This window comes from Canis lupus, chromosome 6 (assembly GCF_048164855.1).
Source record: "Canis lupus baileyi chromosome 6, mCanLup2.hap1, whole genome shotgun sequence".
Taxonomy (NCBI): domain Eukaryota; kingdom Metazoa; phylum Chordata; class Mammalia; order Carnivora; family Canidae; genus Canis; species Canis lupus.
Genome location: NC_132843.1, coordinates 68,234,665 through 68,259,050, shown reverse-complemented (window position 1 = coordinate 68,259,050; position 24,386 = coordinate 68,234,665).

Sequence of the window (24,386 nt, the reverse complement as noted above, 5' to 3'; positions counted from 1 at the left end):
TCTGTCTGATGATTTAACCATTATTAAAAGTATTGAAATCCTTTACTATTACTGCTTTGCTGTGTATTTTTGCCTTCAGATCTGTGAGTATTTGTTTAATATATTTAGAAGCTCCAATATTGGGTGTGTGTATGTTTGCAATTATTACATCCTCTTAATGAATTGACTTTTAATCATTATATAATGATCGTATTTGTCTCTTGTTACAGTTTTTGCATTAAAGTCTATTTTGTCTGATATAAAGGTAGAGATAACCCCTGTTAGGTAACCTCTGTTCTCTTTTGGTTTCCACTCACATAAAATAACTTTTTCTGTCCCTTAATTTTCAACTATGAGTGTTCTTTAAGCTGAAATGAGTGTCTTGTAGAGCATATAGTTGGGTTCCTTTTTTTTTTTTTTTAATCCATTGGGCCACTCTATGTCTCTTAATTGGAGAATTTAAGATATTTACATTTAAAGTAAATGTAATGATACTGACAGGTAAAAAAAAAAGTGCTATTACCATTTTGTTCATTGTTTTCTGATGTTTCTTAGTTCCTTTGTTGCTTTCTTCCTCTCTGTCTTTGTGACTTGATGATTTTTTTTTGTAGTGGTGCATTTTGATTCTTTTCTCTTTTTCACTTTTATATCTATTATAGGGTTTTGTTTTGTGGTTTCTGTGAGACTTTAATAATACATCTTATACTGAAAACTCTCTATTTTAAGCTAACAACTTCAACTGCACAAAAATGTTCTATAGATTTGCCCCCCATGTACAATTACTATTGATGTTCCAATTCACATATTTTAAATTATATGCCTATTAACAAAATATGATAGCTATACATATTAGTGCTTTTATCTCTTAACCTATATGCTAGAGTTCAAAGTGATTTATATACTATTGTGGTATTAGAATATCTTGAATTTGATTATATATTTACCTCTATCAGGGAATCTTATACTTTCATAAGTTTTTTCAATCCATTTCTGAAGAACAGCTTTGCTGGGTAAAGTATTCTTGGTTAAAGTTTTTTTCTTTGAACATTTTGAATGTATCATCCCACTCCGTCCTGGCCTGCAAGCTTTCCACTGAGAAATCTATTGATTGCCTTATTGGGATTCCTTTGAATGCTTTCTCTTGCTGCTTTCAAATTTCTCTTTTTATTCTTGATTTTGACAGCTTGATTTAATGTGTCTCAATGAAGATCTCTTCAGGTTGTATCTGGAGATCCTCGACCTTCATATATCTGGACGGCCATCTCTCTCCCTTGTTTTCAGCTCCCTATGGGGAGCCTGATGTGGGACCTGATCCCAGGATCTCAATCCCTCAATCACCACCAGAGCCAAAGGCAGATGCTCAACCACTGAGTCACCCAGGTGCCCGAGTGTTGTCTTTTTAAATAAGTTTTCTGCTTCTCTCTTTCACTTCTGGGACTCTCATAATGTGAATATTATTTCTCTTAAAGTCCTACAATTTACTCTTTATCATTCCAACTTTTTTTCCTCCTCTGACTGGATAATACAAGAGATGTATTCAATAGATTCTTTCACCTGATTGAGCCTGCTGAAGCTCTTTATTGCATTTCTTAAATGTCATTTATTATATTCTTTAGTTCCAGAATTTTCATTTGTTTCTATTATTTCTCTTGGCTGAACTTCACATTTTGTTCCTGAGTTGTTTTCCTGAGTTCACTGGTTGTCTACTGGTGTTAACTTGAAATTCACTGAGCTTCCTTAAAACAATTATTCTGAATTCTTTTTTCCAAGTAATTCATAGTTCTTCATTTCTTCAGGGTCAGTTACTAGAAAATTATTTGGTAGTGTTATGTATCCTTGCTTTTTCATGTTTCTGATGAGTTTGTATTAATGTCTGCATATTTGAGCGTGCAGTCACCTCCCCTGGGAAGGCACAGCAGCATAGTCTCTGTGTAGCTCCGTCAGCTGAGATCAGCATCAGCACAGACTGGGGCAAGAATGTGCCCCAGCAAGACTTGTGGCCAAGAATGTGCTGGTCCTACAGTGGCAGGCTTCACTACATTGATAACTCCAACTCCAGAAAATAGATGCCATGGGGGGATTCCAGGCAGCTCCATCAGCTGGGATCAACACTGATGTAGATTCTGGGAGACCTCAGTAGCAAAGTTTGCAAATGGTCACAATGGTGAGCCTTGCTGGGATTCTCCTGCTCTCCTTTTTCCTATAAGATGAACTTTCTTTGAGGGTATCCCTCATGGAGTCAAGCTGCTCTGTACTGTGGGATGGAATTACTGACATAAAATGCTTCATGAGCTTTATATGTAGCATCCTCTTTTTGAGGATTTTTTTAGCTCTACAGATTTTACTGCTTCTTTCTTGTAGTCTAGAGCTTTCCCTGAGTTATTTTCGTTGGTGTCTCATTGTTTATTTATGGGTTTTGTTTTTTTTTTTTAAGGTTTTTTATTTATTTATGAGGGAGAGAGAGAGAGAGAGAGAGACAGGCAGAGGAAGAATCAGGCTCCAGGGAGCCGGATGTGGGACTCGATCCCGGGTCTCCAGGATCACACCCTGGGCTGCAGGCGGTGATAAACCGCTGTGCCACCGGGGCTGCCCGGTTTTGTTGTTTTTGTAACAGAAATGAGTGTTAGGATTTTCTAGCCCTCCATCTTGCTAATGTCCCTTCATAATCACATTTTTAATATTTTCTGGGACTTGTATGGTCATTAATTTCATACATTTTTAATTATTTAACTTTTTATTGATTTATAAGAAATTGAGGTATTGAAGATATTAACAATTATATTTGTTGTAAGTAAATTTTTTCCCACCACACTGAGTATTAGCTACCGGTAATATTGCTCAAACCTTACATTTTGTTCTACAAATGAATGGCAGCTTAGAATAAGTACTTACCCAGATGTTAACCACTTATCTAAAATCCTGGCATAGCTTTCACCATTTGCTTGTTGAGTACGACATTAAGCAAGTACCTTAACCTCTAACTTCATTTTCTTCATTTGTAAAATTAAATGTTTAATAGATAACCTAAGATACCTTCCCCAGCTCCTGAGGCCTTTTGTGAACATTTACCATGTGTTCAGTTTCTTAGGCACTTTGGAACATCCTCCCCATAACCTTCATATAATTAATAATGGATTTTCTTCTCTCTAAATATGCTCAGATATATTCATGGCATTCTAATAATCATAATCACATTATACAACTTTCTACACTTTTCTAAAACACTTTAAAGCATCACAGATTATCAAAGCTATAAGAATCTTAAAGATCATATCCCCCAACCATCTGATTTGACAAACAAGAGAATTCTGGTTCAGAAAGATTAAGTGGGTTTCTCCACATCATCCAATAGTGCAGATTAGATGCAGATTAAAACCTGCATCCTATAATTCTTATTCTAATGTTGTTTTCACTACACTACACATTGCCTCGACTTTGGAGTCTCATCATTCTCTTGATTTTTATAGTTGTCTTTATTATTTTAATCTTTGTATTATTATATACCAAAAATACTATTAAAACTATTTTGTGTATATTTCTATGTAAGAATTTCCAAAGAACTAGGCATTGTCAGTTTTAGAGATTAGATATATTTTTAAGCAGCTCACACTTTGACATAAACTGGTCCATTCTCTGCTTATTTATTAACCTTTAAGCCTTTTTCATGATTTAAACTCAATTATGTGAGAAACCTCAAGTCAAACTTATTCCTTCTGTTTAGGCAGACATCTAGATATCTGACCATGTAATATCTGAATCTCAGAGCTCTAGAACAGCTGTGGCTAGCTATAGATATGGATGTTCACAGTTAGTCAAAGAGTCCCTAGGCTGCTGTATCTGGATTTATTTATTTATCTATTTATTTATTTATTTATTTATAAAGATTTTATTTATTTATTCATGAGAGAGACAGGCAGAGATGTAGACAGAGGGAGAAGCAGGCTCCCTGCAGGAAGCCCAATGTGGGACTCAATCCCAGGACCCTGGGATCATGCCCTGAGCCAAAGGCAGACACTCAACCACTGAGCCACCTGGACATCCCTATCTGGTTCTATTTAAATTCTAATCACTAAGCAGCTTGTCAGAATGAAACCAAAAAGAGACCAAAAATACACACACACACACACACACACACAGACACACACACACACACGACCCAAGGACAAATAGTACAAGAAGGTAATTGTGATAGGATGGTCTACCATGAGCAGCTCTTGGAGTCAGGGATTTGGAGATGAAAGATATATATCCTGTTCACAAAGATATCAGTCTGATGGAAAGAACCCCCAAATAAAACTACAATTAAGTAATAATGTGATTATTCTATGACAAAATAATAACAGCATGTGCTAATCTGTTAAAATATTTGGTAACACATAAAGATGAATGTTAAATTACAAATAAAATTAAAGCACAAGAAAGCAGAAGCATGCTACAGTTAGGAGGGGTTAATCTCCTGAGAGCTTCCCAGATGAAGCAAGGCTTTTAAAGAAGGAAATAGACACGAATTAGTGAAGATGACTGGATAAGGAGGACAGCCCATTCAAGACAAGATAACTTGACTGACTAGAGTCCATCTTGACAAGTGACCATAAAGAAGGGAAAGAAATGATGGGGATCTAAAAGCATGAGAAATGAGATAAATAATTTCTCTTTTCCCTACAGTTTTATCTGAGGAAATGATAGCATCTACCTAGATGAATTCAAATTAGTCAAAAACCATTAATAAGATACTCAAATATTGGTAAGGAGGATTTATTTAATTGGTGTACCCTACAGGTGTTGGAACTGATTCCGTTATCTGTGACTTTCATTTTTTTTCAAATAAACATTTGCTTTGAGACTTGATGTCTTTCAAAACCTATGAAGTCAAGTCAAGATGTACAGTTTGGGCTTCAATAAATGTATTTAGACAAGAAAATATTTCCTTTGAGACATCTCTTGAACACAGACACAATTAATTGGGAATAATAAGGAGGATGGTAAAAACTCTTCAAATTATTTGAAATAATAAATATTTCAAAATCACGTTTTGAAGGCTTACTATCTAATTTGAAACAATTTTTTTCAAAGTTGCTAACTTCTATCTTCTTCTCAGCACATGGTGACAACAGGGACTTATTTTTGACCATTAGAAAATTGTAATTGCTAGTACGGACCCTAGGAAACTGGGAACATTAAACTTCAAGAATCACAAGAACATATATTTTTGCATCTTACCACTGATATATGGCACTCCATTCATAAAAATAATTATGAAATCCTCAACACAAATACTCAGACCTATGTGTAAATCAGCATAAATGAAAAGATATAAATAAATAGAAAATAGAGGGGTGTCTGGGTGGCTCAGTTGGTTGAGTGTCAGACATGATTTCAGCTCAGGTCATGATCTCAGGGTTGTGAGATCAAGCCCAACATCAAGCTCTGCACTAAGCATGGAGCCTGCTTAAGACTCTCTCCCTTTCTCTCTGCCCTTCCCCTCAGCCCCCATGATAGTTTGCACTCTCTCTTTCTCTAAAAAATAAATAAAGTGGAAAACAGAAAACAGTGAAATAATTTCATGTACACTGTCAATGAGAAAAGCTGTTATCCAGAAATCCTAAGCTTTTTCACATATACCCATATATATTTTTTCTCATTCTCTAATGCCCTTTCTTAAACATTATTCTTCCATCTGAATACTTCCTTGAAGTTCATGTCACTTGTCTATCTCACCCTTAATCTCTGATTTTTGTGTTACCAAGGCTACAATACCCAGTTCAACATTTTCTTCTCCAACCCCAAGTCCAGCATGATTTCCAAAGATTTTAACTTCCTCTTGACCTATCCAACACTTGATCTCCCAGTTCATGGTCACATTTCCAGGGACCTCCATCTATACTCTAAACAACCACAGAAATTTGCTGGCTGTGCCCTAGACTTGGTCATTAACTGGAATGTTCCACTTCTACAATTGTCTTTATAGAGCCCTCATCTTCTAGTCAATTCTGTGCTTCTTTCCTCTCATTTACATATCTTTGGTTCTTTGCAGAGGTCTCTGCTGTGATGTGACCCTTCTACTTTCTCCTCTAGTCTTCAGTCTTAGTTTATACTTATTGGCTTATCATTATAGCACTCTTGTTAGTATTTCAAATCTCTTGATGAACTATCCTTCTGGAAAGCGAACTTTGAGGTCTAAATGAATCAAATTAACTGCAATTTTTTCACACCAACGTGGCTGAATGCTACTATTTTTCTTAGCAAACATAAAATAGAAGACAGACAAATTAGGGTTACCATAAGTTGAAGAAACACAGCCTAAACTGGACCCTCAGGGGCTCCTGGAAATTCTTTTGTTTCTTTTCAGCTCTCAGTAATCGCATTCTACACTATTTTCAATTTTCTCTATTTAACTCAAGTACCAGATCCAAGAAGTTGTTTCCTCATTCACACCCAATTGCTTTACATCCCACTTCTAGAATACTAGAAGCCTATGGACAAGAACTCACCCAACTCCCAGGTACCTTCAAACTTACTTCAATTCATACACTTTCTATTACATTAGAAAAATTGTCCATCAGTGTACCTGAAGTCAATCTTCATGTTCTCTGGATCTTAGTCTTACCTGCCTACTCAGGTACAAAGAACCATTAGTCATTTCTTTGCATTCCTTGAATGTCCTCATATTTCAATCCCTGGATCTCCCTCTCTATCAAAAAAAAATCTCTCAAATTCACACTGTCCTTTGGATTTACAGACCAAATATTACCCCTCTAACAATTAAACTTTTGAAAAAGCTTTTGAAACTTTGTCTTTATCTCCTTATTTTTTATTCAGACATTATAATCTAACTTGTCTTTATACCATCCACAGAATCCAGCCTCAAAAGTTCTCTTAGAAAGACATCTTTACTGCTAACCTCAATGGATATATTTTATTAATCATTTAATATTTCAGCATCTCTTGTTGCTGTTCAATCCTTTGAAAAACTTCTTCCCCCTTCAGGAAATCATAACTATAGGATTTTCTTTCTATTTTCTTAAAGCTTCCCATCTGTTCCTTATTTGGGCCTATCTTTGCCTGCCCTTAAAGTGCTCCTCCTCAATCCATCCCTCCTTCACTCTGTGACTCTTTTTGAGTGGTTCATCTGCTCCCATAATTTCTGATAACTTATATATGTTATCCAAAATTCCTGATCTCTTCCCTCAGCTAGAAACCACATATCCAAATTTCCACTGGGTATCTCTACTTGGCAATTGCATAGATGCTTCAAATTTGAACATATTACATGTGAACACACCATCATTATACCAGAAACTTCTGTTTCTCTGGTATCCTCTATCCCCATAAATCATTAGCTGTACTAGTTGCCTTCACAAGAAATCTGAACATCTTACTGGCTTTTATGCCTCATTGACTACATCTGTCCTATTATCAAATCCAGTTAATTCTACATCCTAAATATTTCTCAAACCTATTTATTGCCTCTATTACCATTAACACTACCCTAATTCAAGTCATATTCATGTCTCTCCTGTACTACTCCAGCTCACTATCTGACCCTCTAATTCTAGTCTTGGCTCCTGTCAATCATTTTCCATATAGCAACATAAGTAAATTTTCTAAAATTCAAAAGTGATCATACCACTTACCTGCTTATTCAATGGGCCATGATTACCCTTGAACTAAAATTCTAATTCCTTAATACAGTGTTTAAGATTCTTGATAATATTTAACTACTGATTATCTTTACATAGTCATTGAAGTCTCTATGCCTTATGATCTACACTCCATCAATAATAACTCTTTTTACCTCCTCAGATTTGTCAATCTCTTATCTCCAAGTCATTATACATGTTATTTTCTCTAGTGAGAAAACTCTCTCTTGTCTCTTCTTCAAAGAGCAAATTATTCTTTAGGTTAATCAACTTAATGACATTTTTATAGAAAGCTCTTATTGATCCTATCAAATGTGACTCACATATTCTTCCTTTAGGCTTTAGAACACCTTTCAAGGACAGTTATATTTTTCTCACAAATGCATTTGTCATGTTATAATTGTTTAGTTGCATATCCAGTTTACCCCACTAGTTTCCAAGCTTCTTGGCACCAAGGAGTTGGTGAGTCTCATTCACCAATAACTAGCATAATTTTTTGTACATAGTAGTTGAGTGAATGAACAAATTTTAAAATGAAATTTTTTAAAAGTTCTACTGTTCCATTCTAGAATTGCCAGAGGCCCACGGATGAGAGTTGCCCCTATGTAAACACCATTAGATTCCCTTTTTTAGGCTGTAGTTGATGCTGTTGAAGAGAAGGTATAAACATAAATGCCAACAAGAACCAAATAGAAAGCATAAATGAATATAACCAAAGTGGGTGGAAATATAGTAAGTAAAACATTTCTGATCATAAGAAAAAGAGTGTAACTACATGTGGTGATGAATATTAACTAAACCTATAGTGGTAATCAGTTAACAATATATATCTCAGTTATATCTCAATTATAAAAAAGAAACAGGACACTTGGAAAAAATTATCTTTTCTAGGTCATTTTCATTCAGAGATGTATTTTTAAAGATGGTTAGATATAAACATAATTTAACATTTTTACTTTGTTTCAACTCTTTCAGAATAAGGAACATATTTTCCCCATGTGCATGAGTATAGTCTTTCATATATTAATACATTATAGGGAAAATAATAATGAAGATGCTGCCAAACACATAATGCTTTTGAAACTTTCTCTTCTTGTTTGTCTTTGCCTAATCTATTCCCTTCTTGTCTTCTATTGTAGGCTCTTGTTAATTCCTACTGATTTTACTCCTGTCCCATTTGAAATCATGTTTATTTGTAACCTCCTTGCCAGTTATTCGTGTATAACATTACACCCAGCAGTTATGAATTTTGGTAAATTGGAGCACCCGGCTGGTTCAGTTGATGGAGCATGCAACTCTTGATCTCAGGGTTGTGAGCTCAAGCCCCATGTTGGGTACAGAGATTAAGAAATAAAATCTTTAAAAAAAAAAAAAAGAATTTTGGTAGAATTTGTGTGTACATAAGGATGTAAATGCACATTCATGAATATGTAAACATGAATACACAGAAAAGCCAGAGAGCCTGTAATAGCAATTAGAAGGGCCGCTGAGATATTCAATACTGAGGAATACTCCACTGTAGCACTTTTCTTCCACTTCACCACCCAGATGTCATTATACTAGAAGACAATTCTAAATGAGAAACTCATTTTGGATGTCAACTCATTTTCTTTCTCTGACTTCCTTGTAAATAAAGTATAGCAGGGCTTCCAGAGCAACATTTGGCCCAATTATTTCTAATATGTCCAGGCTTGCTCTACCATAAAATGACAGGTAATTTGACCAAGGCATTTTATGGGCATTTTTAAAGGATGTGTAGAATATTCCTGAAAAATGAAAAGAAAAGCAGATCCATACAGAATTAACACAAAATTTTTTAAAAATTAACACAAAATTAAGTTTTGGCACTTGAGCAAAAAATATTCAGTGCTAAATTATTACATTTAATCAGTTTTCATTCCAAAAATCATTGTAACTGGTTACTTGAACAAATAATTACATAGATAATACATACATAAATGGATGTATAGATTCACTGTTGTAAAATAGATTCACTATTTTATTATTATATCTCTAAACTGTATTTAACAGAACCTCTCACTATTCACTTACTATGTACTATTACCCTTATCTTGTGCCTTTGACCTTGTAATTATCAGAATCTACAGTAGGCATATCTTCACATAAAATGTATCTTTAATGTTTTTCTCCATTCAAGCTAATATTAGTTAAATTCATTAAACGCTTACTATCTGCCAGGCATGATGCTAAGTGCTTTACATACATTATTTTAATTCTTATACTAGCCTCATTTTTGCTTTTATTTTTTTATAATTAAGGAAATTAAAGTTTAGAGAAACTAAAATAATTGCCCAAGATTACACAATAGTAAGTGGCAAACCCAAGGTTCAAACTTGTGTGGTTGTATTAATTTCTTATGTCTGCCATAACAAACACCATAAAGTAGGTGGCTTAAAACAAGAAAAATACATCATTTCACAGTTCAGGAGGCTAGAAGTCTGAAATCAAGGGGCCAGCAGGACTATGCTCTCTCCAAAGGCTCTGAGGAAGAATCTTTCCTTGCCTGGTCCTAGTTTCTGCTGGTGGCTGGCAATTGTTGGTGTTTCTTGGCTGGAAGATGTGTCATGGTAGAGGGTCTCAATCCATACAACGTTAGTTTCCTTTCACTCAGCCAATGTGAAAAGTGAGCCCATAACTTAGGTCTAGGATAGCAGGAACTAACTTGTCATGAAAATGACATCAATTTCTACGAAAGTGGTCACTTCTTTTTCAGGTTTATTAAATACTCCACACTCCCTGATACTGCAGGTAGAAAGTACAGTTTCTTAATCCATTTTCAAAACATTAATCCATTTTTATAGACCAAAGAATAGGTCAGTACATCTAACAATATTGCACTGATAATGTCCCATACCAAACTATTAGAAAAATGGCAAACTTGCATTACTGCCCAAGTCTCTAAGCTATTGCTGCAATTCGACCTTGAAATTGAACCAGAGGTACCTGGGTGTCTCAGTCGGCTAAGCGTCCAACTCTTGGTTCGGACTCAGGTCATGAACTCAGGGTCCTGGGATCAATCCCTGCATCAGACTCTGAGCTCAGAAGGGAGTCTTCTTGAGGATTCTCTCCCTCTGGCTCTACCCCTTCTCTTACTCATGTGTGTGCCCTCTCGCTCCCTCTCTCTTAAAGCTTAAAAAAGAAGAAGAAGAAGAAGAAGAAGAAAGGAGAAAGAAGAAGAAGAAGAAGAAGAAGAAGAAAAGAAAGGAAATTGAACCATACTGACTTCTCTTTTTGGTCATATTAGCATACTAGATACTGGGTTTACTCTCCCTCCACGAACTGGATAATTAAACCAAATACATAAATAACAATTATACACAGTAGACAACAGACATAGACAACAAGGCATAATCTCTGAGGAAAGTGAAACAAACGAAACCAGCTTCATGACTGGCCTGGCTTACTGCCTCAAAGCATTTTCCAGGCAGCAACACTGGGAGAAAGAGCCCAAACAGAGCTTGAGTCCTGCTGAGTTGAAGATCTAGAGATTAGAATCCAAGGAGCCTGGGTTTAATAGAATTTGTAAGGCAGACTACCAGAGACCACATGCACAGAGAAAAAACTGAGCGATCTGAAGAAGGATTCTTTGAAGACTGCTGAATATTGATCTCAGCATCCACAAGTAGAAATTTCCCAGGGCCATGGAAAGAGCCAATGAAAAAAATCACAAGCCAATCAATTCCTGCAGCTTATACAGGGCTGAGAATGGTTCATGTCCCCACAAACCGAAAAGGAAAAACCAAGTAATATGTGAATCCTCAAAACAGTCCTTGGACAGTATCACTTAAGGAGTAGGGATTAAATCAGCCCTGAATTAAATGAGGATCTGGACCAAACTAAGAAAGTTTAAGAGTCTCAGCAAATGACAATTAGAGGTGAATTTTCTCAATCTGATACAAGGAATCTATGAAAAACCTAATTATCATCATACTTCATTGTGAAAGACTCTACTGTCTCATTAAGGTTGGAATAAATTAAGGATGTTCTCTGCCACTATTCCTGTTAAAAATTGTACTGGCCAGTGCTATAATTCAAGAAAAAATATGCATAAAGACTAGGAAAGAAAAAAATTGTTTTTATATGCAGATGACATGATCATGTATGCAAAAAACAATAAGAAATCTACAAAAAAAGATGATAGAATAAATCAAAGTAGGAAATCCACAGGATGCAGAGTCAATATACATAAATTTATTCTATTTCTATATGCAAACAATGAGCAGATGGAAATTGAAATAAAAATATCATTTAAAATCACATCAAGGGGGTTGCTTAGGTGGCTCAGTGGTTGAGCATCTGCCTTTGGCTCAGGGCATGATCCCGGAGTCCCAGGATCGAGTCCCACATCGGGCTTCCCACATGGAGCCTGCTTCTCCTTCTGCCTATGTCTCTGCCTCTCTCTCTCTCTCTCTCTCTCTCTCTCATGAATAAATAAAAAAATATTTAAAAAATAAAATCGCATCAAAAATATGAAATAGTATTTAACAAAATTTAAATAAGATATTTTAAAACTTTGCTATAATGAATTAAGAAGAGTGAACTAAACAGAGAGATATGCTATATTTATAGATAAGAAGACTCAATATTCTTGAAAGCCAATTCTCCTTAAACTGATCTATAGATGTAGTGCCATCTTAATCAAAATCCTACCAGGCATTTTTGAAGGAATTGACAAAGCTGATTGTTTAAAATGTTAAAACAGATATACACAAAACTGAACCTGTTGACTTTTATTTCAATTGCAATTTCAAGACTTTTAGAAATAATTGTATTTTATTCCCTAGGTATGGTATCATCGAGTAGGACAACTAGAAGTTGCCAGAAAATGTGCTCTATTATTAATCCTTTTACCTTATATGATTTAATTAGTCTCTTGATCCTTTATCTGCTGAATACTTACCCTTTCTACCTCACATATATTTGTAGTAATAAAATGAGATTGAACTTTGATCACTGAAAATCAAAGTTTGAACTCAAACTCTAGCACATGCTTGACAAGTATTATAAATGAACAAAGCAAGCAGAATACAAACTGTAGAGAACGGATATACCATCTAAAGTGGAGGAAAAGATGGCAATCATTGCTCAGCTTTGGCCAATTATTACCATGGAACAATCAACACACTGATAATGATATCCCCGTGTTGCTAGATATCCAACTTCTCAAGAAAACTAGAAATCTGGATTTTTATATAAAATATCCCACCTTAAAATGTTGGTAATCAAAATGATTATATATAATGTGGGCCAACAAAATGTTTCTATAGGTTACATTCAATGAGTGCGACCCAATTTATCTGTGACTATGAACCACAGTATAAATGCTATATTATTAATATTCATAATGACAATGATATTCATAATATCAAACTATGATATGCCACTATGTCAAACACATAAGTGGCTCTAAGCAACAGCAGAATATAATTGATAAAACATACAGATGTTCAGAGGAAAATCAATACCTAATGAGAGACATTTGAGCCCAGAACAATGTGTAGTACCATAAAGAAAATTAAATGGATTCCTAATTGCCAGGACATTTCCAAATTGAAACTACAAATAGTTGACTCTAATTTTCAATTGGTAATGCAAATTCTACAGAAAACAACGTCATGGGACAGGAGGTGAGAGTTGTCTGCCCTTGCTCAAGTAAACTACTCTACTGGAACAATCACATGTGCATCCCTAACTAGCTAACTTGTTTTGTCAAATGTTGGGAAAATCACTAACAGCACCAGTTTTCAACTTTTCTCTTTTTGTCTGTTAGGGCGGATAGCTCAACATACAGTATCTCAATCACTATACTTATGATTTCTTTATTATTGATTTTCAGTTCTCTATAATGGTGTCTTATTGATGATTGCATATGTTTTATTCTCCTCTGGTATAATCATTTAGTGGGATGATTTCTTACTCATATTCTAGTTGCTGGAATGACTTTTTTGCATAATTCTTTTTTTTATAAGTGCAACATATTACAATCAACCTAAAATCCATCTTTAAGTTGAGGGAAATTAGGTAAATAAGCAAAATCTATTAATCGGGTTAGATAGTCATTTAACAAACAACAAATGAGCATGTTCCTGTGCAAAACAATTGATTAACCCTTTTCTACCTACACCCTCCTCTTGAAGGAAAAAAGGAGACTGAGAGAAAAGGGAAGAAGAAGATAAGAGAATCAAGTGTCTCCAGTTTTCAAAACACGAAACTGAAAATGTATCTTTAGTGAGTTGTGCATTATCCCAAGCAAGTGGAAGATTTAAGACTGGAACATAACCTAGCATACAAATTCAAAATGGAAGTTAAAATCTTTGATGTATTTATTAGTCTTGCTGCCTCATTAAAATGAAAATTGAATTGTTGAAAGAAGATCCTTGAACAATATGGGAAATCAGAGTTTTCAAACCACCAAGTTGTATGCTTAAACTTCCAGAAGTGTATATGTCAATTATTTTTCAATAAAACTTGAAAAATGAAGAAAAAAAAGGAAATCAGAGTTTTCCACTTTTCCTACTCACTGTAGGAAGGAGTCCTAGCTTAAATCCAGATTAGCTTCAAGGAATGAATTTCAACTCAAGAGTAGAAAGTAATTAGCTAGCTACTGTTTTCTTACAAGAAGAAAATCTGTCAAGTGATCTTTTTTTTTTACTGGAGTTAAGCATAAAGTGCTACATCCCACCCATCAAGGAGCGTGGCACTAGCACTCCTTACAATCTATCCCAGGAGAATGGATTGTGAAACCAGAGTAACAAGGAGACAGATTAGAGTACTTGGAATTTCCCCAATTTCCCACCCGTAGATAGATACTCAGGAGGCTCCTTGGCTCCCTGCTGTGTTCCTTCTTCCCTCTGTGGGTTGGGATTTATGAAAGTCAAAGTAAGGACAATACAAATGAAAGGAACAAAGCAGAAGATGCTAAGAATTTTTGCTATCAAAATTCAAGTGAAAAATCATATCAGAAGACTGAGGGGATCCCTGGGTGGCTCAGGGGTTTAGCGTCTGCTTTCTACCCAGGGCGTGATTCTGGAGTCCCAGGATCGAGTCCCACATTTGGCTCCCTGTATGGAGCCTGCTTCTTCTTTGGCCTGTGTCTCTGCCTCTCTCTCTCTCTCTCTCTCTCTCTCTCTCTCTGTGTGTGTCTCTCATGAATAAATAAATAAAATCTCTAAGAAAAAAAAAAAGAAGACTGAGAAGAGGAAGAGACTGGAAAAAAAAACAACAGAGAGCCTTCCTCTGGATATTTGATTTCTAAGTCAATATAAAGAGAAGATATATGAAGTCTGTTGACTATAGGATCTAATGCCATGAAAAAGGGTGTTGTCTCTCAAACCCTTTGAAATATTTATACAATAGCACAGACACAGATATAAGGAAATAGTATAGGTAGTCTGGAAATGCTAGCCTTTGGGAAGAATCTGATTGATTCCTCACACAAATCACCTTCTCCTAAGCTCCTCATTTTTCAGGTGTGAAAACCTAGACTCCCTTGAAGTAAAAACGAATTGCCTCAGATAACACAGGTAATTATCAGAGGAGCCAGGACTAGAAGCCTCATCTTCTGATGCTTGAGTTTCTACTCTGCCCTAATGCCACTGTAATGGCAGTGATTAGTGTTTAGTAGCTGTGAGGTAATGATACCAATAAAAATGTTAAAAGTCAGGTAAAATAAAAATTAATTTAAAAAAGAAAATTATTACAGAGGAATTAAAAATGCATTAATATTCCTGCTTCTTTAAAAACATTATACTTCAGGGATGCCTGGGTGGCAGAGTTGGTTAGACGTCTGCCTTCAGCTCAGGTCATGATCTCAGAGTCCTGGGATGGATCCCCCAGCCCCAGGTCGGGCTCCCTGCTCAGGAGGATGTCTGCTTCTCCCTCTGCCTCTGCCCTTCCCCTCACCCCCTCTCATGCTCTCTCTCATTCTCTCTCTCTCTCTCAAATAAAGTCTTTTAAAAAATGTAATTAAAAATATTGTATGATTCCACTAGAATTTCGAAAAAATGTGTGCCACAATTCTGAATTAATGACAGGGCCTCTGGGCATTATTCTGCTTTCCGAGAAACACATTTTCCTCCTTGGTTCTCACAATGAAAAGCAGCCTAGTTTATCTTCTGCAAATGAGTTACTCAAGGAAGTGAGGGTTTTAATGAAATGGTTTGACACACAATACTTTATGAGGACATGGCTCCACGTAGCCTTTATTGAGCACCTAATAGATGCCAGGCATTATGTTAGATGCTTTTATGCCCATTTTACTTTCTGAGCTTCTGAAAACACCCTGTACATATATTTTTGGTGAACAATAAAGCCATAATTATGAGTTCTATCTCAATATACTTTATTGGTCTCTTTAGATTCTTTCAATCTCAAGTTCATAAACACAGCAGACCTGTAGCTGCCTTAATTCATCATCCTGTTTGGCAGATAGTTTGTTTGAAAAGGTATAAGATGCAGAAGAATGAAACTAGACCACTCTCTTTCACCATACACAAAGATAAACTCAAAATGGATGAAAGATCTAAATGTGAGACAAGATTCCATCAAAATCCTAGAGAAGAACACAGGCAACACCCTTTTTGAACCCAGCCATAGTAACTTCTTGCAAGATACATCCACGAAGGCAAAAGAAACAAAAGCAAAAATGAACTATTGGGACTTCATCAAGATAAGAAGCTTTTGCACAGCAAAGGATACAGTCAACAAAACTCAAAGACAACCTACAGAATGGGAGAAGATATTTGCAAATGACATATCAGATAAAGGGCTAGTTTCCAAGATCTATAAAGAACTTATTAAACTCAACACCAAAGAAACAAACAATCCAATCATGAAATGGGCAAAAGACATGAACAGAAATCTCACAGAGGAAGACATAGACATGGCCAACATGCATATGAGAAAATGCTCTGCATCACTTGCCATCAGGGAAATACAAATCAAAACTACAATGAGATACCACCTCACACCAGTGAGAATGGGGAAAATTAACAAGGCAGGAAACAACAAATGTTGGAGGGGATGCGGAGAAAAGGGAACCCTCTTACACTGTTGGTGGGAATGTGAACTGGTGCAGCCACTCTGGAAAACTGTGTGGAGGTTCCTCAAACAGTTAAAAATATACCTGCCCTACGACCCAGCAATTGCACTGTTGGGGATTTACCCCAAAGATACAAATGCAATGAAACGCCGGGACACCTGCACCCCGATGTTTATAGCAGCAATGGCCAAGATAGCCAAACTGTGGAAGGAGCCTCGGTGTCCAACGAAAGATGAATGGCTAAAGAAGATGTGGTTTATGTATACAATGGAATATTACTCAGCTATTAGAAATGACAAATACCCACCATTTGCTTCAACGTGGATGGAACTGGAGGGTATTATGCTGAGTGAAGTAAGTCAGTCGGAGAAGGACAAACATTATATGTTCTCATTCATTTGGGGAATATAAATAATAGTGAAAGGGAATATAAGGGAAGGGAGAAGAAATGTGTGGGAAATATCAGAAAGGGAGACAGAACGTAAAGACTGCTAACTCTGGGAAACGAACTAGGGGTGGTAGAAGGGGAGGAGGGCGGGGGGTGGGAGTGAATGGGTGACGGGCACTGGGTGTTATTCTGTATGTTAGTAAATTGAACACCAATAAAAAAATAAATAAAAATAAAATCAGTTTTTACCATAAAAAAAAAGAAAAAGAAAAGAAAAGGTAAAAGATGCAGAGAAGTCTAGGTAAGCAAATGGTCTAAGCAGAAAATGATAAATGTTTGAGACTCAGCCCTATCTCTTACCAGCTGTGAGGCCCCAGGAAAATCATTTCAACTCCTTAAAACTTAGAGTTCTCATCTATAAAATTGACCTAACAACTTCTCCTCCTGTATTATAGGCAGCCTGTGAAGCACAAATGTGATAATGATAAAAATTCATTATTCAAAGGCAAGGCATAAAATATTCTCATTAGGAAGAATAAATAAATTTAATTAACATCAAGAGTTTTTATAAATTTGGAAAATCCTTTGTCTATTTTATAACAGTTTATAATTTAATGAATTTTGGGTCCTTACTGTTGAAATTGGATCTGATCACTAAATTTCACTTCTCTATCATTAATGGTCCTTACAGTTGATTCTATTATGCAAAAAGTTTTCAAATAGCCTAATTTTTTAAAGTAAATACTGTCAAAATTACCAGGAAAGTGATCTGGCCTAAGAAAACACCTCATATGTCAAGGAAGTAAGCTGAGAACTGGACTATCTCAACTTTTCCCCATGACCTTAAAATAAGACTCTCGAGAATTAACAGTCATATTCTTCTTGCTCATAGGAGAACATGTCCAGCTGAATACAAGCTCGGGCATGTTGAATTGAGTTCTTTGAGGATAATCATACCTCCCTCATACTTATATGTACATTCTATATTTTACATATATAGAATATTTAACCATTATTTTGTCATTGTTGATCTAAAATGTAACAGAAGCCCCCAAAAGAGTCTGATAAAACCAGAGGAAAAATATCAATAAGGAATCAGTAAAAATGAACTGTTTTTTCTGGTTATAGTGAATTTTTTTTCTCATCTACTTACTCACAGATCTTACCTAAATTAGTTTCCTTATCTGAAATATCCATATTCAGTCTGTATTAATCAGGACAGCCTATTTGCTATAATGAATAGACCCAAAATACATAATGACTCAACCACCACCATATAAGTTATGTTTTGTTTTTAATTTATGCTCATATAAAAGTACTCAACTGGCAAATACCTTGCTGGGTTGCCCTCTGGCACACAGTTATTCATTGGGCCAGACTGATAAAGCTCAGCTATTAACAACACATGGCTTTGAAGGCCATGCTGAGATCATTTCCATATCAATTAGCCAGAAATAGGAAAGGTTATGAATGAACACACGTGGAAGGTTTTTATGGACCAAGCCTGGGAGTCAAACATTTCACTTCTACTCTCATTTCATCAACTAGAACTCAGTCATATAGCCACATATAACTGCAAGGGATCTGGGAAATACATTCTAGTTTTGTTCCCAGGGGAAAATAAGAAAAGAAAACAGATTTATTGAGAAGCCAGCATACAATGACATCTCCTGATTATCTACATGTAGGTTATCTAGATTTCTGATAAATAGGATAAGCCATTTTATATTCCAGTGTCACATGTCATTCAATAAATATTTATCAAGGGGTGCCTGGGTAACTCAGTTGGTTAAGCATCTGCCTTTACCTCAGGTCATGATCTCAGAGTCCCCAGATCAAGCCCTGTATTGAGCTCCTTGCTCAGTAGGGAGCCTGCTTCACCCTCTGCCCCTCCCCCTGCTTGTACATGTTCTCTCTCTTAAATAAATAAATAAAATCTTTAAAAAATAAGTAAATAAATACTTATCAAGAATACCTTAAATATCTTTTCTATGCAAAGATTTTACGTGTATGTGTATACTCCAGACTCAATGAAAAATCAAGCCCAACAACTCAAATTATACTTAGAGAACTCAGAGTAACAAAAACTGATGTTTCCACACTGACTTCATGGTTTCTGACCAAAAGTATTTCTCAGAATTCCAGTCAGTAAAAAATAAAAAAGAACCTTATAGGGTTCTTGTTCTATCAAAAATTGCATGACCTCCTGTACTGATCATATTCTTGGTCATAGGCTCAGCTAGGACATTTTGAAGGAGCACAGTGCTTTTGTTTGAGGGGGAGTGACTCAAAGATGAGGCCATCATGGTTGGTTGATGTAGGAATATTTCATCTCAGAAAAAAAAAACAGTGTATTTCAAATGTACACAGTGAAGGTTCTATGTGTATAAATGAAGTATAACTTTCAATAAATAACAGTTGTGAATCACTGAAACTTTCTATTTTATTTATTAACTTAAAAAACAGAACTGCTAGGGAAGATGGAGGAGTAGAAGGATCCTAAGCTTATCTCATCCGATGGATACAACCAAATAACACTCACACCACTACAAATAACACAGAAAATGACCCAAATCCTGGCAAAACAGACTTTCCACAGCTAAATGTAGAGAAGAGGACACATCAAAAAAGGTAGGAATGGCAGAGATGGGGTCAGGAGCTAAATGAACCCATGAGATTGTCCAAAAGATGAAGGGAAACTAGGGGCATGGACAGAGCAAGAATAGACTCTCACACTAGACATCCCAAATCTGCGGAATCTTCACAAGAAAGATGAATCCCCATATAATTTGTTTTTAAAGATCAAAGAGGCCAAATTTCACAAGTTCTTATAATCAGCAGAATTTAGCAGCTGGAACTTTAAAAATCTTAGATGGAAGGTTATAGCAATATAGGCCTACCTCAAGCAGCAAGAAAAATCTTGAATAAACAACCTAACCTGACACCTAAGTAGTTAGAAAAAGAACAAACAAAACCCAAGACCATGGAAGGAAGGAACTAATAAAGATTAGAGCAGAAATAAATGAAATACAAACTAAAAGAACAATAGTACATATCAATGAAATATTTAGCCAGACTTAAAAAAAAAGACAGAGAGAGAGAAAGGACTCAAAGAAAACGACAAAGAAAGAAGAGAAATAACTGATACCACAAAAATGCAAAGGATTATAAAATATTATATGTCACCAATGGGACAATCTAGAAGAAATCGCTGAATCCCTAGAAACATATAACCTATCAAAACAGAAGCAGGAAGAAATACAAAATTTGAACAGACTGATTACCAGCAATGCAACTGAATCATTAATCAAAAAACTCCCAACAATGGGGCCCCTGGTTGACAGTCAGAAATGTGACTCTTCATCTCAGGGTCATAAGTGCAAGCCCCACATAGGGTACAGAGATAACATAAATAAATGAAAGAGTCTAAAAAAAAAAAAAATGTAAGTCCCAGCAAACAAAAGTCAAGAATGACATGACTTCATAGGTGAACACTATCAAACATTTAAAGAAGAGTTAATACTTATTCTTCTCAAACTATTCCAAAAACTAAAAGGGGGAGAACTTCCAAAATCATCCAAAAGGCCAGCACTACCCTAATAACTGAGAATGAATAAAGACACTACAAAAAAAGAAATCTACAGGCCAGTATCTGTGATGAACAAAGATACAAAAATCTTCAATGAAATATTAGCAAACCAAATCCCACAATACATTAAAAAAAATCATGTACCAAGAACCAACATGGAACTTATTCCTGTGATACAAGACTAGCTCAATATTTGCACATCAATCAACCTGATATACCATATGAATAAGAGAAAGGATAAAAAACCATATGATCATTTCAATTACTGTAGAAAAAGCATTTCACAAAGTACAACATATCCATTCATGATAAAACCCTCAGCAAAGTAAGTTTAGAGTGAGTATACCTCAACATAATAAGGGCCATTTATGAAAAACCCGCAGATAACATCATACAAAATCAGAGCTTTTCCCCTACGGTCAGGAACAAGATAAGGATGTCCACTCTCACCACTTTCATTCAACACTGTACTCAAAGTCCTGGCTCCTCAATTGGACAGCATAAAGAAATAAACAGCATCCAAATTGATAAGGAAGAAGTAAAACTTTTACTATCTGCAGATCACATGATACCATATACAGAAAACCCTAAAGACTCCCCCCCCAAAAAAAAAAAAAAACTAGAATTGATAAATGAATTCAGTAAGGTCACTGGATACAAAATCAATATACAGAAATCCATTGAATTTCTATAAACTGATAATGAAGTAGCAGAAAAAGAAATTATTTTAAATCCCATTTACAATTGCATCAAAAATAATAAAATACCTAGGAATAAACCTAACCAAGGAGGTGAGGTGAAAGACCTGTGCTCTGAAAATGATAAAACACTGATGAAAGAAATTGATGATGACACAAACAAATGGAAAGATATTGCATGCTCGTGGATTGGAAGAACAAATATTGTTAATATGTCTGTGCTACCCAAAGCAATCTACAGATCTAATGCAATCCCTATCAAAATACCAACAGCATTTTTCACAGAACTAGTACAAGTAATCCTAAAATTTGTATGTTACCGCAGAAGACCCTGAATAGCCAAAGCAGTCTTGAAAAAGAACAAAACTGGAAGCATCACAATCCCAGATTTCAAGATACACTACAAAGCTGTAGCATTCAAAACAGTAGGGTACTGTCACAAGAATAGACACAGAAATCAATGGAACAGAATAGAAAACCCAGAAATAAGCCCATGATTATATTATATGGGAAAACTGCACAGCTATATGCAAAAGAATGAAACTAGACCACTTTCTTACACAAAAAAAGGACTCAAAATGGATTACATACCTAAATGTGAGATGTTAAACTATAAAAATCCTAGAAAAGAGCACAAGCAGTCATTTCTCTGACATCAGCTATAACAACATTTTTCTAGATACGTCTTCTGTGGCAAAGAAAACAAAAGGACTACATCAAAATAAAAAGCTTCTGCACAGTATCAACAAAACTAAAAGGCAACCTGTAGAACAGGAAAAAATATTTTCAAATGATATATCCATAAAGGATTAGTATCCAAAATAGGTAAAGAACTTATATAACTCAACACACACAAAAAAATCCAATTAAAAAATGACATTAGGCCACCATAACAAGGTACTACAGACTGGGTGGCTTTAAACAATAGAACTTATTTTCTCACAAATCTGGAGGCAAGAAGTCTAAGATCAATGTCTTGGCAAGGCTGGTTTCTTCTGACATCTCTCTCCTTGTCATACAGAGAGGCTATGTTTTCCCTGTGTCTTCACATGGTCTTCCCTCTGTATCTGTCTATGTCCTAATCTCCGCTTCTAAGGACACCAGTTGTATTGGATTAGGACTCACACTAATGACCTCATTTTAATCAATGACCTCTTCAAAGACCCTATCTGCAAATACAGTCACATTCTGAGGTACTAGGATTAGGGTTTCGCACATAAGAGTAATGTCTGTTCACTTGGCCTAGGGTGCATTATTTTGTATCACTTACCTTAAGACCAAGCAAAGATGTAAGCCTTCATTGTCACCTCAAGTTTGACCAGGATCTGATAATTAATTTGAGATGATACTCCAGGTATATCTAAACCAATTTACTTTATCTATCAGTTTGGGTCCTATCAACATAGGCATTTATTACTCCTTTTCATAGACCATCAATATCCAATAGTTGCATCCATCTAGATGCAAAACAACCAAAGAAATATGAATAATTGATATCAAATAAAGACTTTTTACATTTCATTTGATAGAACATAACTTCTAGGAAAGGACCTCATGTGTTTGTTTCTTTTTTTTCGTTGAATAAAGATTGTCTCATGGCAGATACTCATATGAATGAATAGATGAATTCATGAATGAGAACCAAAAATCCAAAACTGCCCCTGAATTGCTTTGCATAGCCTATGAATATTAGGTATAACTTCCTTCCAAATGATATTTTTATCTGAAGAATAGGTATAAACATTAAAGATAATATAACATCCTTCTAGAATGTTAATACAAACATCTTCATGAATTCTTCTCTAATCCTTCTTATCGCTCCTCTTCTATCAATAATGGGATGGATAACTACGACTGTTGAAAGGATTGATAGCAAAAAAAGTTTCTGGTTCCTGAAAGGCAGCCAAATTCGAAGTATAGAGAGAATGAAAAAGAAAAGGAAGCAAAAGTTGTCACTAGTAGTATGACACTAGGTAATAATAACTGTCACAATACATGGTACACCTTTGGCCACTCCCAACATCCATGCAATAGCACTGAATCATGGGCATTTCTCTGACCTGCTGGCTGAAGGAGGAGCAGCCCTCTCTGTCAATGCTGCCATAGGATCACGTCAGATTTTTTCATTTCAGGTCATTTTTTTCTTTTTTTTTCTTTTTTAATATTTTATTTATTTATTCATGAGAGACACACACACAGAGAGGCAGAGACACAGGCAGAGGGAGAAGCAGGCTCCATGCAGGGAGCCCTATGTGGGACTTGATCCTGGTCTCCAGGATCAGGCCCTGGGCTGAAGGCTGCGCTAAACCGCTGTGCCACCTGGGCTGCCCAGTCATTTTTTTTTTTTTTCATTTTAAAACTCTTGTTTTACAATCTTAACTCATCAAGTGACTTGAATATGGAAGAGGTAGTATAGTACAATTTAAGAAAGAACTGAACCAGGAGTCAGGAAACTGGGTTTCTGGTTCATCTCTGTGATAAATTAGCCAACTGATCTTGAATGAGTCACTTAACTTCTCTGGGTCCCAATTTCTTCTCTCATAAAACCAGAAGCCCAACCCAAGAGCTACCGATGTTCTTCTGTAGTTAAAGTAAAGGGTGCAGGAAGGTAGAGCTGGGCTCTTTTGGCCTATTCACCCCCATATCTTCCTTCAATTCCACCAGTATTCAATGGAGCCCCTTCCTGGAATCCGGCGCTCCTCGGACCACTGAACATACCTTGTCTAGAAGCTCCAGATACTCACTCACTAAAACTCTGCCATATAAATGACTTTTTGTCTTCTCATTAAGTTCTTGAGTATAAGCTGAGGTCCACTTTATAGTTTGGAGAAACAAACTGGCCTAATTTGGGGTGGGACTCTACCTTATGCTTTTTCAAACATTTGAACATCTATTCTCTTTCCCTAAAAGTCATTCTGTTCCCTTTTATTCCTCCTTCGTATAACACATTCACTATTTCTACCAGGAAATCTCCTTTTCAACCTTAAAACCCTCTTCAGGGTTTCCTACCTCTAGAGTAAGCATCCCTGAT